The sequence below is a fragment of the Cuculus canorus genome, chromosome 1 (genome assembly GCF_017976375.1).
Source record: "Cuculus canorus isolate bCucCan1 chromosome 1, bCucCan1.pri, whole genome shotgun sequence".
Lineage (NCBI taxonomy): Eukaryota > Metazoa > Chordata > Aves > Cuculiformes > Cuculidae > Cuculus > Cuculus canorus.
The window spans coordinates 102,890,406-102,904,721 of NC_071401.1; positions in this window are offsets into that span (position 1 = coordinate 102,890,406).

Sequence of the window (14,316 nt, forward strand, 5' to 3'; positions counted from 1 at the left end):
AGCACAGGTCAGGGAGTTAAGAAACATAGTAAGAAGAGGTGGACATTAATAAAAAGCTGCTGGAAGAGCTGGGTGCTGTAGTACTTCATTATCAGTTTCCCAGGGAGAAATAATTTGTGTGGCAGGTCAGAGTTGAAGGAGAAAGAGAAGGCAGCTGCCATCCCACGAGTATGCATGTGTCATTTCAATTTAAATTTAACATCATTGGGGGATATTAACTTATAACTTACATCGTGCTCTATACTAGTCAAAATACGTGAAGAAAATTAAAACAAAGTCTTTAGTTCTCCTCAAGAGAGACACTTTTTAGTGTTGTTTCCAGGTGATTTAGCTTTTAAATGAGTAAGGTTATAATTGGTAATTAAGTTGGCTGCATTTTGGGCACAGAAATGAAGATGAAAAGTGGACTTGCAGCTTCTGAGAGGAAAATAAGAGTAAGCATATGGGAAGTAAATGAGGCTAATATGACACAATTCACAGCTTCATTAACATCAGCATGCAAGTCAGCCAGGCTCCCCTTGATGTTAACACTGTACTTGCTGAACTGCATAATCAGGTGACAGGTTCTGTAACAAGTCTAAGGAAAAAAAAGAGGTAAATCATAGCTACTGCATGAGAAAATGCCTAAAAATGCAATAGTCACAAGTCTCACTCATTCTCTGAAATGTAAAGACAAGCCACAGTCACACTACTGAGATGTGGAAGAAGATTTGGAGCTCTCTAAAGCTTAGCTAACATATGAATCAGAGTTGTGTCTGCTAAAGTTATAAAGCAGCCTCAGATACCACTACTCCTTCTGTTTCATACAATAAAACATTCTAGTTTTCTTACTTTAGTCAAATTTTCTGTATTAGCTCACTGATTGAGAAGCCAGGTGACTGGCAGCAAGAAACAGGAAATTTCCATATATCCAAGTAGGACAGCATACAGAAGATTGATAAAGATAACAACTGAACAGCCTGCTACCCTTTGGGCCAAAATCCACTGAAATTAATAGGAGTCTTCCATTGAATTCATGAGGTATTTTGTGAGCGGGCTCTATGAGTACCTGGCAGCACCAAAATTTGGGATTCTCGCAATAGTCTAAATAGTTGACTGTGGTCTTCATTTTCTTTCAGCCATATCTTACTAGTTCTTCCAACTACGTTCTTATAATTTTGGTTCCTACTACCTCTATACATTCCTCTCCATATTTTGGCATTAATGTCCCTTGGGTGTCTTTCCCAACACGAGCAGTCAAGAATAGCCGTATTCTGGATCCCGCTGTATGCAAAACCTGTAGCAATTTAGAAGAAAATCACAGTCCTTTGGCCTCTCCTACACTCAGTAATAATTTGATTTTACTTACAAAACAGATTTCTAAATGTTAAAGCGAGAAAATCTCCAGGTCAACAATCTTTTTCCACTAGGTTTTCCATAGCTTGTATAAAAACATAACCTAAATAAATCAGGAAGAACAGTGAATGAGTGAACTAGATTTTTAAAAGAGATCTAACCAGAAATATTAAAACTTGTCAGAGCATCTGACAGATTTGTGAAATGTTAGGTCTGAATCCTGCATGTCTTTCGAATATAAACAACAGATAAATAAACCTGCTCCAAAAAGTAAGAGAAAATTTTCATTCAGATATTGTTTAGTCCTCAAGATTTCATCATTTGTCACCTTTCCATGTTAAATAGCAGTTCTATTTAGCACATCTGCTTACTAGTTTCCTTTGCCAAGAAACATCCTAAGGAATAAATTCCAGTTTCTCATAGTAAAGCTAGTTATATGACCAGCATATATCGTTCCACATTTTTTTCCGTCTGCCAATAAAATGATACTTTAAGGTTTTTTGCTTCTCTCCACCAAGTAGGTGGGAGAGATAGAGAGAAAGAATAGCAAAGAGAGATGGCAGGTAGAGAAAGGCAGACAGAGTAAAAAATAATGAAAATGTCTTCCCCCTGGACGTGTTTTTGTCTGCTTTTTGCAGCCAGTGTCCTTGGCTGGCACAAAATTGACTTTCAATTAGTAGATGTTGCATCACTGTGATGTAAGAGGTGGCCTTGTGGGTTGCAGATAAAGTTAACAAGTTAATAGCTGCTTTGCCAAAAGATATGTCTGGTCATTTTATGTTTCAAATTACATGCTGATCTGGGAGGTCACACACTGTTTTACTGAATAAGAGCCCGAGCTGCAAACTAGTTATCGTATAGCTTGCTCAAGTAGGTCAGCACTACTGTGCTGTTACTGTGGCACGTCTATCCTTTTGGTCGCTCTAGTCCATAGAGTATAGCTTTTGTTAACTGAAATATTTCTTTATGCGTGCCATACATTTACATTACATTACAGCCAGAAATCTCCTGTATTTCCACTTATGCTTAAGTCTTCTGATAGTCTTGACAACCAAGCATTTGCAAACTTTTATTCTTTTTTGAATATTAGTAACACAGAAACATGGAGAATTTTCACACTTCTGATTCATCCAACCAAAATGATTTGCCTTTTAAGCTGTTGCACAGAAGAAGGAAGAAGCATTCAAATTACATGGAAAATTAGCAATGATTTAGGATGATGATAAATATCTTTATCAGATCAGCCACATATGCGAGTCACTGATCACAATGTGCACAGTCTGAAATGCATTAAAAATTGGTTTGCTGTCCATTATGTGAGGTGACTGAATGCATTAGCCTGTTCAACTGATCTTTAACAGAGAAGGCATAAGTTTCCTATTCATGATATCAGGTGTTATTAGGACATCATGTATTTTGCAGATATGCTACTGCAAATATTCTGCTGCTGAGTGGACTCTTTTGGCTGCTTGTATACATGAACAGACTCCCCTGGCCTGAAGATTAAACAAATAAACCAAGAGTAGATGCTGAGGATGTCTAGGCTGAAGAGGATGTTGAACTAATAGTTACTGCAGGCATTGCCATACATAGACAGCTGTATATGTAGGTTTGTTTCTTTTTAATTAAGTCTCTAGCTGTTTTAACGCATTCTATATTATTTTAACATATTTCTAGATGACATCTAAGACACTTTGGGCCATGAGGATAATTTATTTTCCCAGGAATTCTGAAATGGGCAGAAAATTTAAAAAAATAATGATGATATAGTAGAATAAGTAGTACTAGGATGACAGCTAATGCCTGAGAAAAAATTCAGACCACTGTCTTAAAATGCAGAGACAGGGAGCTTTGTGGTGTGGCAGTTTTGTGAAGGAACTTGGAGTACATTATGTCCCTTCCCTGGCAATTGGTGAGATGGCCCTTGGAGAAACATGGCTGTCAGCTGGCTGCTGCCTGGCCAGGAAGACTAAAACAGAAAATCCCATCCTAGCATAGAGGCAGTCATGCTTACTTTATTTAAGGAGCTTTGCGGCTAATAGAAGCAGAGCTGTGTGGCAAACATTAAAGAGACAGCTTGGTGAAGCTGTGTCACAGCAGAAGTTTGATCAGTTTAAGAACAGTCTTTAGATGAAAGCTTTCCTCAGCATTAAAATGCTTACAACTCTGTTTAGACAACTAATGGCCTAGTTCTAGAAAACTTATCTTTGTTAATACATAAATATAATTTTTATATACATTAATATTATATGCTTTACACATTACACAATAATATACTTCACAGAAATATATTTCTATTTCCCCTACCATCAACATATAGCTATCAGACTACTATCAAGCTAATACCAATAATCAATAGAATTGGATCATGTAAACCTAATTCATCATTGTTCTGGACTCCGTGTGAGCATTGATATCAAAGAATGTAAACATTGCCAATTAAAATGGCACATTAGGTGCTCGTTCATTCTGCTGACATTGCCTTTGGCACAGGGTAATGAAAAACACCTCCCCAGTGTTGTTAAAGTTAAGTTTTGTAGGTTACCTACTATTTATTATTTTCTGTTAACATTTATAAGACAGCAAGTATGTTATGATGACTAGACAAGCAGCACCTGAATGCTATCCCTGTTAAAGTCACAGAGATTTTGTAGTTTAAGCCCTTTGCTGTGGTTTCATGTACAAGTGAGTGAAAATATCATAATTTTTGATACACTGAATCTACCCAACAATATCCAGAAGCTAAAAATAGGCATTATAGACTAGAAATAATTTGTACCTTGTTAACAGTGACAACAGTTAACCATTGGTCCATTTACTAAGTGATACTTCTCTACCGTTGGAATGGGTCCAGAGGAGGGCTACAAAGATGATCAGAGGGCTGGAGCACCTCTCATACAAGGACTGGCTGAGAGAGTTGGGCTTGCTGAGCCTGGAGAAGAGAAGGCTCCAAGGAGACCTTATAGTGACCTTCCAGTACCTGAAGGGGGCTACAAGAAAGCTAGGGAGGGACTTCTTACAAAGGCTTGGAGTGATACGATAAGGAGCAACGGCTATAAACAGGAGAGGGGCAGATATAGACTAGGCATAAGGAGGATCTTCTTCACAATGAAGGTGGTGAGACACTTACACAGGCTTCCCAGGGAAGCTGTGGATGCCCCATCCTTGGAAGTGTTCAAGGCCAGCTTGGATGGGCCCTTGGGCAGCCTGATCTAATGGGACATGTCCCTGCCCATGGCAGGGGGTTTGGAACGGGATGATCTTTAAGGTCCCTTCCAACTCAAACTATTCTATGGTTCTACAGTGATGTGAAAACAGCCATCTTAATAAAAACTGATGGTCATTCTAAAGTCCACTGCTCTAGCAACTAACCAATCCCTATGCTTGAGACTTTAGATTTCATTCCTCAGCCTGCACTATGTATGATAACAAGCTGGACTACGGCAAACATCTTTCTTAGCACTGAAGGTGTTACAGAGAATGGATCAGTGGGAGTGACCTATTGCTGATATTTCTCCAGTTATCTGGGTGTTTTTCTCCATATTCTGGATAGTTTGTGCCTTAATGCATTATCTTCCAAAATCACTTCATATACAAGAATATTAAGGTTGTTAATTGGTTAACTAGACACACGTTATTTGCTTTGTTTTTTTAAAAAAATTCTCTTCTAAAAAAATTGAGACAGATGTTATCTGGAAATCAATCAGTCCTAATGGGTGTGGTATCAGTGATGATAGCATGTGAGCAGTGCTATAGCTTCTAAGGATGACTAAGGCAACTGAGCACTAATTAAGACAAGCAAAAGTTATAGATCTGAAAAAATCTGGGTGCAAGACAGATGTGATCTTAGGCTTCCCACAGGCACAAAACAGATTAGAAGCAACAGTCTGAAGGCCAAGTAGCAAAAACTTGGAGCCAGTTTGGAATGAGCGAATTTACCTTACACTATGTTAAGGTAATATAAGCATATCTGTTTACTTTATATAAATAAAGATATTTTTATACTATTAAGGCAATATAAGGACACGTAAAGTACCTCAAGCTTTCCTCTGTCCTTAAGCTTAAGAGTTCACAACTGTAAGAACCTCCATGCAGAGGTTCCCAACTGCAGATGCCAAATTCTTCCTGACATGTGGTCATGGAACTTAGATAAATTATATCAGATTTCTGCCCCAATAGGTAATTCTTTTATCAATATTTTGCTGGAATAAAAATTTTTATTTTACTAAATAATACAGCCTTTATTTTACTCTTGATACACTGTTTTATTTTATTTTGTGATTTCATTTTAATTCTAATTTGATATAGTCTTCATTTGTTTACATTTCAAAGTATGGAAACTCATTCATTTGTGAAATCATATGTGTAATACACAATTGTTTATTTTCAGTATATTGCATAATTGTTAAGGGAAAAAAATAATCACCTGTTATCACGAGAGCCAGAAGTCTTCAGGGAAAGGTTCCAGAATACATTTGATTTGCTGGTTAATTCCTGGGGACCACAAAACCAGAGTGCCTCACCATGTGCTTGGGAATAAATATGGTGGTCTGTTCACAGAGCGTATCTGTAGTTATCCTCCTTAACCACTATTAATAAATTTTAGATTCGTCTCCAGTTTCAGCCATATTTGCAGAGACACGAAAGTCTCAACACTTTATTGCAAATTTAATGAAAGTGTACCCATAGGGTGGGGATTTCTTAAAAGCACCTAATAGAGGAAAAGAGTGCAGTATGAGAGTATGAAACACTTCTTAAGTACTAGAGACTTGCAAGAAGAGAGCTGTTTTGAATGCCCCAACCCTAAGACAATTTTCTATATGACTTTAGTCCTTCCTACACACCGGAGTTTACTCACAAGGTTCAAATATGTAGGAAATTTCATCAGTACCAGTGCTCACAGAACTCTGTGCTAATTCCATTTTCTGGGTATTTCCATATGAATGAAGTTTGGCATGCAGTTTGGCAGTAGAGATGGTAGTTAGCAGTCCATCTTTGGTCCAGTTTTAGAAGGAAGTAGCATATCCAAATATATCAAAAAAAGTACAATGCAAAAAAAAAAAATCAGAATGCTGTTTCAAGCATTAAGATATTTTAGGGTTAACAAAGAAAGAGACATAACGCTCATTAAATAGAACCAGCAGGCATCTGATTTGAAATGAGATTAGTTCCTCAATCCTGCTGTGCTGTTTCATGTACATGGATGGATTAACAAAACAGGTTGGGTATGAGCTTTTTCTTTTTTTCCCTCATTTCAGTTCAGGACCATCAGTCACTACTTTTTCCTGACTTTGCTGACTAAAACTTTTAATGACTCCATCAATGGAAACTAGGGCACTGTCAACAATGAGCCTAATACTAACTGACACTCTTCGGAGATTAAGGCTCAGCCTGTACGTACAGTGATGTGCCATTATAATTGTAATTAAGTAAAAAGACACAACTGAACACAGCCTTTGCTTCTCATTAAGTTTAATAGAGACAACATGTATACTGGGCAGCTGCATGGGGCATCACTTGCATTTTTCAAAGGCTGATAAATTGAATCAATAAAATAGGGACGGGGTTAGGAAACCTAACAACCAACTGGAGTTGAATCTGGTGAGGGATATACAGACGAGCTTCTACAGGTACATCAAGCAACAAAAAGAAGACCAAGCAAAATGTGTGCCCACTACTGAATAGGGCAGAGGATCTGATGATAAAAGACATGGAAAAGGCCACTGTATGTAATGACTTTGACTACCAGCAAAGACCAGCTTGCAGGAATCCCAGGCATGTGAGACTAGTGGCAAAGTCTGGAGCAAGAGAATCACTGGAGGAGAATCAGGGTAGGGAGCATATAAACAACCTGGACATACCCAAGGCCCTGTAACTTAATGGAATCTACCCATGACTACTGAGGGAGCTGGCCAATGCCACTGTGAGGCCACTCTCAGTCATCTTTGAAAGGCTGTGGCAATGAGGAGAGGTTTCTCAGGACTGCAAGAAAGTAAATGTCTCCTGACTTCAAGAAGGGCCAGAAGGAGTGCAAAGTGAATTACAGGTTGGTCAGACTCGCCTTGATCCCGAGAAAGGTAATGGGACAAATAATCCTGGAAATTATTTCCAAACACATGAAGGACAAGAAGATGACTAGGACCAGCAAGTATTTATAAAGGGAAAATCATACCTCACCAACCTGAGAGGCTTCTTCAATAAAAAAACGAGTTCAGTGGATGAGGAAAAAACAGTGATTTCTTTATCTTGACTTTAATAAGGCTTCCAACACTGCCTTTGATCACATCCTTAAAGAGAAACTGATGAAATATGGACTTGATAAAAGTATGTGAGATAGATTAGAAACTGGCTGAACTGTGCTCAAAAAGTTGTGATCAGCAGCATGAAGTTCATCTGGAAACCAGTCCCTAACGGCGTACCCCAGGGACTGATGCAGAGCCAGTACTGTTTAACACCTTCATTAGCCACCTGGATGATGGGACAGAGTGCATCTCCAGCCAGTTTGCAGTTCACACCAGACCCAGAGGTGTGGCTGAGAAACACGAGGGTTGTGTTGCCTTCCAGATGCTTCTCAACAGGCTGGCAAAATGGAGTGATGGGAATCTTATGAAGTTCAACAAAGAGAAGCACCTCAGGAGAAATAAACCCATGCACCAGGACAAGGTGGAAGCTGACTGTCTGGAAAGCAGCTTTGCAGAAAAAGAACGGAGGTTTCTGGTAGGCAAGAAGTGGAATATAATCCAGCAATATGCCTTTGCAGTAGAGAAGGCCAACAGCCTCCTGAGCTGGATTAGAAACTGTTGCCAGCAGGTCAAGTGAAGCAGTCCTCCCCCTCTGCTCAGTCCTGGTGAGACACACCTGGAGTGCTGCATCCAGTGCTCTTCAGTACAGGAGAGATATAGAGTCACTGGAGACAGACTGATGGACTGCCACAATGACTGAAGGCATCTGTCCTATGGAGACACTAAGGGAGCTGTGACTCTTCAGCCTCGAGCAGAGAAGGCTCAGAGGGATCTTATAAACCTCCTGTTAAAAAGCAGTGTCAGGACTGAAAAAAAAACAAAGCAACAGAGTGGACAGTAGCACGAAGATGCTGTTGTCCTTGCATTTGCTGCTACAGAAGACTGTAGTATGAAGACAGCATACTCAGTATTCTGATAACACAACTAATGCTATTTTTCCTTCAGGTAAGTATAGAGCATTTACTAAGATACTGAAACACACAATTACTTCAGGAGCCACACCCTAATCTCTATAGTAAATAGTGATTATACACCTTTGTGCTCTCTAAGATACATAACTATCTTGTTTGTATACTTTTCAGGTTGATATTGCAACATGTGGAAAGCCATTTAAGACCAGAAACATTTCCTAATGCTGTAGGTATGTATATAGGTTCCATAATGCTGCAAGGATGTTGTTATAATATATTACTACAAAAACTGCCCTTATCAACAATCATTGCTTTCTGGGCTACTCACTGGTCCTCACATTTGGGCAGCTAGTGGCACTCTGGCACTTTGAAAAATTTCTCAGGTAATATTACATACCAGTAAGCCAAAACTTTAATGGGAGTTTTACTCAAAAAAAAAAAAAAAAAAGAGAGACTACAGACTGCTTAAGATCACAGTTTGGCACCTCTAAGGTTTTCATAACAACAACATAACTATTTGTAAGAAAATGAAGACTAGGTTTTATAGGTTTGCAAAAATACAAGGTGTAGAACAACTGGATAAATGGTGAAAAGAATGGTGAAAAGAATGGTGAAAAGAATGAAGAGCACAGAGCACAATGACTGCATTTTATGTGTTCACCTCTGAGCAACAGCTCTAGGCAACAGCGCATAAGTCCTGGGTGAGATAGCAGTATAGAATTAATTCCTTTAAAGCTGGTAAGGAACTTCAAGCAAAGGAGAAGGTATTCTGCAAAAAGGCCAAAGGTGATTATGAGTGAGACATACTAATGAGACAGTGAAGGCTAGTATTACTGACAGAGACTACAGGAGGGCTGATGCTCAATTTGTTAAAAAAGCTGATTTAGTACAGAATTGATTATCAGAAACTTTGAAGAGGACAATAAGTTTGCCTTTGATGCTGACGAAACAGAAAGCCACAAGAGAGACATAGACATTATGTCAGCAAGGAAGATAATCCTCACAGTGCAATTCTGAATGAGCTTTTGGAGGACACAGTGGAAGTCACAGGCGTCAGAGAGAGAAGCTGATAATAGCTGAGGTGTGAAGTGACAGGGGAGCTGAGACAATCAACAAGGCTGAATCTTGTAATTGACACACAGGAAGAAACAAGATGCTACAGACATAGTCTTCATGTATAGATCTGGATGGACTGCAAGCACTATTCAAATTAAAGGTCTAAATGTCTGCAAGGGCAGCACAGCATTCACAGTCAAAAGAGGAAGAAAGAGATATTTTTGAGAGAAAAGCCAGGACTTGAATGTACTGTGCTGAGCTGCAGTAACTGCTCTCAAGGAGGTGGCAAAAAAGGTACTGATTTGGACTTGGTGTGGAAAGACAGGGCAGGAAGGAGATGAAGAACCATGAATCACCAGAGTAAGACGTGAGACAATGTCAAGTTCACCGGTAAGAGAATTAGAGAAAGGGCTCACAGCTGTCAGACTTTCAGGGGAAGTTTTACAGATCCTGATTAAAAGCTGATTAATAAGAGAAATAGCCAAGAATGAGAAGGCACATCAGACAAAACCCAAAAGCCAATATGAAGTCTTGATTTAAGAAACGGTGGAAATATTTACACTGACAGCTCATACTAAGAGGTCACAGAGGATTAAGGTGGAAGAGAGAGGCTGGGATTTGGACAGAAGGAAGGTGTGCTGTTTTTGGGACAGCACTTTCAGTGACTGGTGGACATCCACAAATTTGTAGATTGTTGTGACAATCAAAGAGAAAAATGAGGCAGTGCTAGAAACAGGGCTGTGGCACTAGACAACACATTCAGTTACCCTTGAAAGAAAAAACATAGAGCTTTAAGGAGCATTGTTGATCGTTAAAAGGGCAAGAGGCATTGTAAAAGATATTTAAATCCACAGTTGAAAAAGAAATGCATAAATATCATTTAAAAATAAAGTACTATTTTATCATTATAATTAATCAATGAGATCTTGTAAGGATTAGGAAATGTTGTCTGCATTTCTAAATAGAAAATCAAGATAAACTAGTTGCTAAGAAGTCTTTTACCAGCATATGAAGGCAGAGAAGTAACCCCTCTCCTCTGTCTCCCATTCATGACTTCTTTAAATACCCACATACCAATTCATCATGTCTCTGGTCCACTGTAGCCAACAAGCTGGTATAAGCTTTTGTTTATAAGACATGAATTGTTATTGCTCTGCCCTTGCGTGTTGTGACTCAGGAGTAATTTTAGGCTGGCTCAGCTTCCTGCATTTTGTGGCCTATAAGATAGACGCAGTGATTGACTTGTTTTTATAACCTCAGAAAATACAGGACAGGACTTTGCAAGGAATAATTTTTCACACTAGCCACATATTTCATTTCAGGGGCCAATCATGAAGCAAAATCTTAACAATTAATAACCTCTAATTTTCTAGCTGGTGTACTGAGATGACATCCACGAATTAGGCCAGTGGTATCATGGTTAGCTTTTAAAATTTCCTTAGAAGTGTCTCTTCATGTTCAGTGCTGAGTCTACCAACTGTCCAGAACAGGCCTACATCTTCTGTCACTGATTAAGGAACAAAATTGAATTTCCACAGGAGAACTAAGTTGAACAAAAACATGCAGTTCAGCAAGTACAAGAGGAAGAAGAAGAAGAAGATAAAAGTGATAAAGACTGGTAGTGTGCCATAGTATAGGAAGGAATGCTCTACAGAACAAGCAGTGGAGAATCTGGGTGGTTTCATATGGTACAACAGAATGTACATGGAGGAAAGAGACTGAGGAAAATGGTCATAAGAGGAAGAAGAGAAAAAACCAGAAAAGATAGAAGGAAGACTTAGGCTGTCTTTATCCATGTATTCACACAATTGGCTTCCATAGTCTCTACTAGTGCTTTACACTGCTTCTACTACCTTGACACAACCCCTCTTGTACCATAATAATGTCTGGGCAATCATGCAGTGAACTGGATAGGAATTTGACTGGCATTGGTAACTTTTCAGCACATAAAACAAAAATTAAAATAACAGGAGAAAAAAAGTGACAGCAGCAGGGAATACTTCACCTGGCACTGCTATCAAAAGTAGGATCATGGGATCATGGCCTGGACAAAAGATATAGCAAAGGGACAGTATAAATTAAGAGAAAGCAACAGCAACAGGCAAGACTGGTCATGTTACACCAAGTTTGACACAATTTCAAACTGCTGGAAAGTCACATTCCTATCCTTGAAAACCCTTACACTAGCAATAACATAGCTGAAGATATTTTAATGAGCTGATCAATGAATGGTTGGGGTTTTTTTTAGGTTTTTTTTTAAATTTTAGATTGCTTCACTGACTCTGTTGACCTTCAGGCAGCCATAAGAGCATCAGTTCCAACAAAAATGAAATGCCAGGGTGAAGGAAAGTGGAACTACCTCTTTTCAGTTAGAGTTTGTACCACATACTAAGGGGACTAGTTAACAACATTTAAAACAATATGTTATAGGAAAGGCTGCACACTAAATGAAGTCAAAAGAATACTGGAAAAATAAGAAGAGATAATAGATTATGAAATAGAGGAGTAAAGATGGGTGGTCGAGTAAAGTATTCGTATCTGTATTTGTTCAGTCTTCCTGGGGTCAATGATAAATTAGAGTAGGAAAGGTTAGAGAACACAGAAACAAGAGATTTGTAAAAGAAAGAGAGGAACAAGTAAAGGAAAGCAGGGGGAAAAAAACCAGCAGAATGCAAAAAAGTTTGGAGAAAACACATGTTTATTAGCTGTAGACAGAGAACTGCCTGAAGAACATGAAGATCTGCCAGAGTGCCTGGAAAAGCCCCAGTGACCTGATTCACAGAGGGGGGAAAAAATCCCTAAGCCCAGAGGAGAGCAGAGAAAAAACAGCTGAGAAGGAAGTGAAAGAAGCCGGGCTGATTTTGAAATGTTACATTTTAGGTGTTTTCAAGGGGACAAATGTACCTCATCTAGACTGTGAGCTTCAAATTCAACTTATTTAGAAACTTTTCTCCTTTACTGAGTCTCTTTTAATATACACACAGAAAACTAAACAGATACTTTCATTTGAGTAGTACCACTGCTATTCATTATCTCTGCTGGGGATTTGCTGCTGTATTTTCTATAGTTCCCAATCAATTCCACCTCTCCTAGGACTCTTGTTTTCAGTAAAAATGTCTTTTAGCTTTAGAACTTCTAAACCTTCACTCAGGAAGTTGAAATGAAGTATTCCTGTAAAACACTGTTACAGGCTTTCATTTATAATTTGTAGCTATTCAGACAGCACATCTGAATGAAGCTCAAGCCACTATTTTATGATACAGGGGCCAGAGTATTCATCTGTGCATCACCCATTTAGCTGCCTTCCCACCAGTCCTTGTTGGGCTGTAGCTTGAAGCAAAGTAGTAAATCGATTCAAGTTAGAATTAATTTTAAATCAGTGATCCGGTCCCTTGTGTCACTTCATGAACACTGAAACATAGTGGGAAAACAGTGTGGGAACACAACCAAACAGCTGGAGGAAGGTGAAGCAGTGAGAATAATTAAAAAGTGATCACTGCCAAAGCCTCCCTATAATAAAAATGCAATCTCAATAGGAGAAAAAAAATATAAAAACATGTAACAGCTTTGTTTGCTACTAAAATAATTTCCCAGTGCAAGCAAACTCTTAGCTAGAATAATGTGCACTGATGAACCAAGGGTTTTGGTGGGAAAGTATGAGTATGTATACATATAAACCATATCATGGGCAGTAATTAAGACTCTATAGACAGTCTTCACCTTGGCATTTCCTAGGGTTTTTTTCCAAAATATTAGTTTTCTTTCACTATTTTTAATGGAATCACCTCTATGTTTTAGAGCAACTTTTTATGAGAAAAGCAGCACAGTTACCAGGACCCATGCTGTCTCTCATGTGTCATCTATTAACAAGATTAATGATGTTTTCTGCTGGTTTTCACAGCTGCTGCTGCACTGTGGTCATGAACTGTTGAGACTCAAGAGATTCTGATCTACATTAGGTTCTGTAGGGGAAAATATTTGAATATTTTGAGATTTTATAATCCTCTACTATCATCTGTCCAGTCCCTTCCTTCTGTTTTTAAACCCTCTGCCCTGGGCTCATGTTGGTTTTTCTGCTTTGCAATGAAGTCCAGATGCTGCTTCTTTGCCCTTTTTCATGTATACCAAAAGAAGCAGATGACGAGGGGACAAGGAAATGCAACCCCCTCCGAGTCCGATCTCAGCCCAAGGAAGAAACAGTTTGAGGAAGATTTTGGGAAGCTCTGGAATGAAATAAGCTCTGTCACCCTCCAAAAAAATCAAACGTAAATCTACTCGCTGCTTAAAAGAAATGGACTCTACCACAGCATGGGATTTCTTTTTTTCTGGTTTTTTTTTTTTTTTTTTAATAAAATTGAAGAAAATGCCACAAGAAAATACAGTGAAATAAACAACAAAAGCTGCAGAGAGATGTGTTTTGATGGAGGAGATTCTGGAAGATTGCTTAGCTCTTTCATAAATAATCCTGCTTTGACATGTAGGAACATCTTGTACGTAAGTTCCGTCAGTTGTGGAAATTCTCAAGACAATACAATCTGCCAGCCATAGCTTCATCTACGAAGTGCAAGCACGAACCTGGCATGGTTTTACTTCCCATTCAGATCATACTCCCAGTACTTGGTATTTTCCATCATGTCAAATATGCACACTTGTGACTTCACAACTGTTTCTGTCCCAGGCACATTCTCCTTCCTCCCCCTTCCCCTCTTTTTCCTTCCTGCCACTTGAGCTTTTAATCTTGCAGTAACTTTTCTCTTTCCTTCCTCCATAAG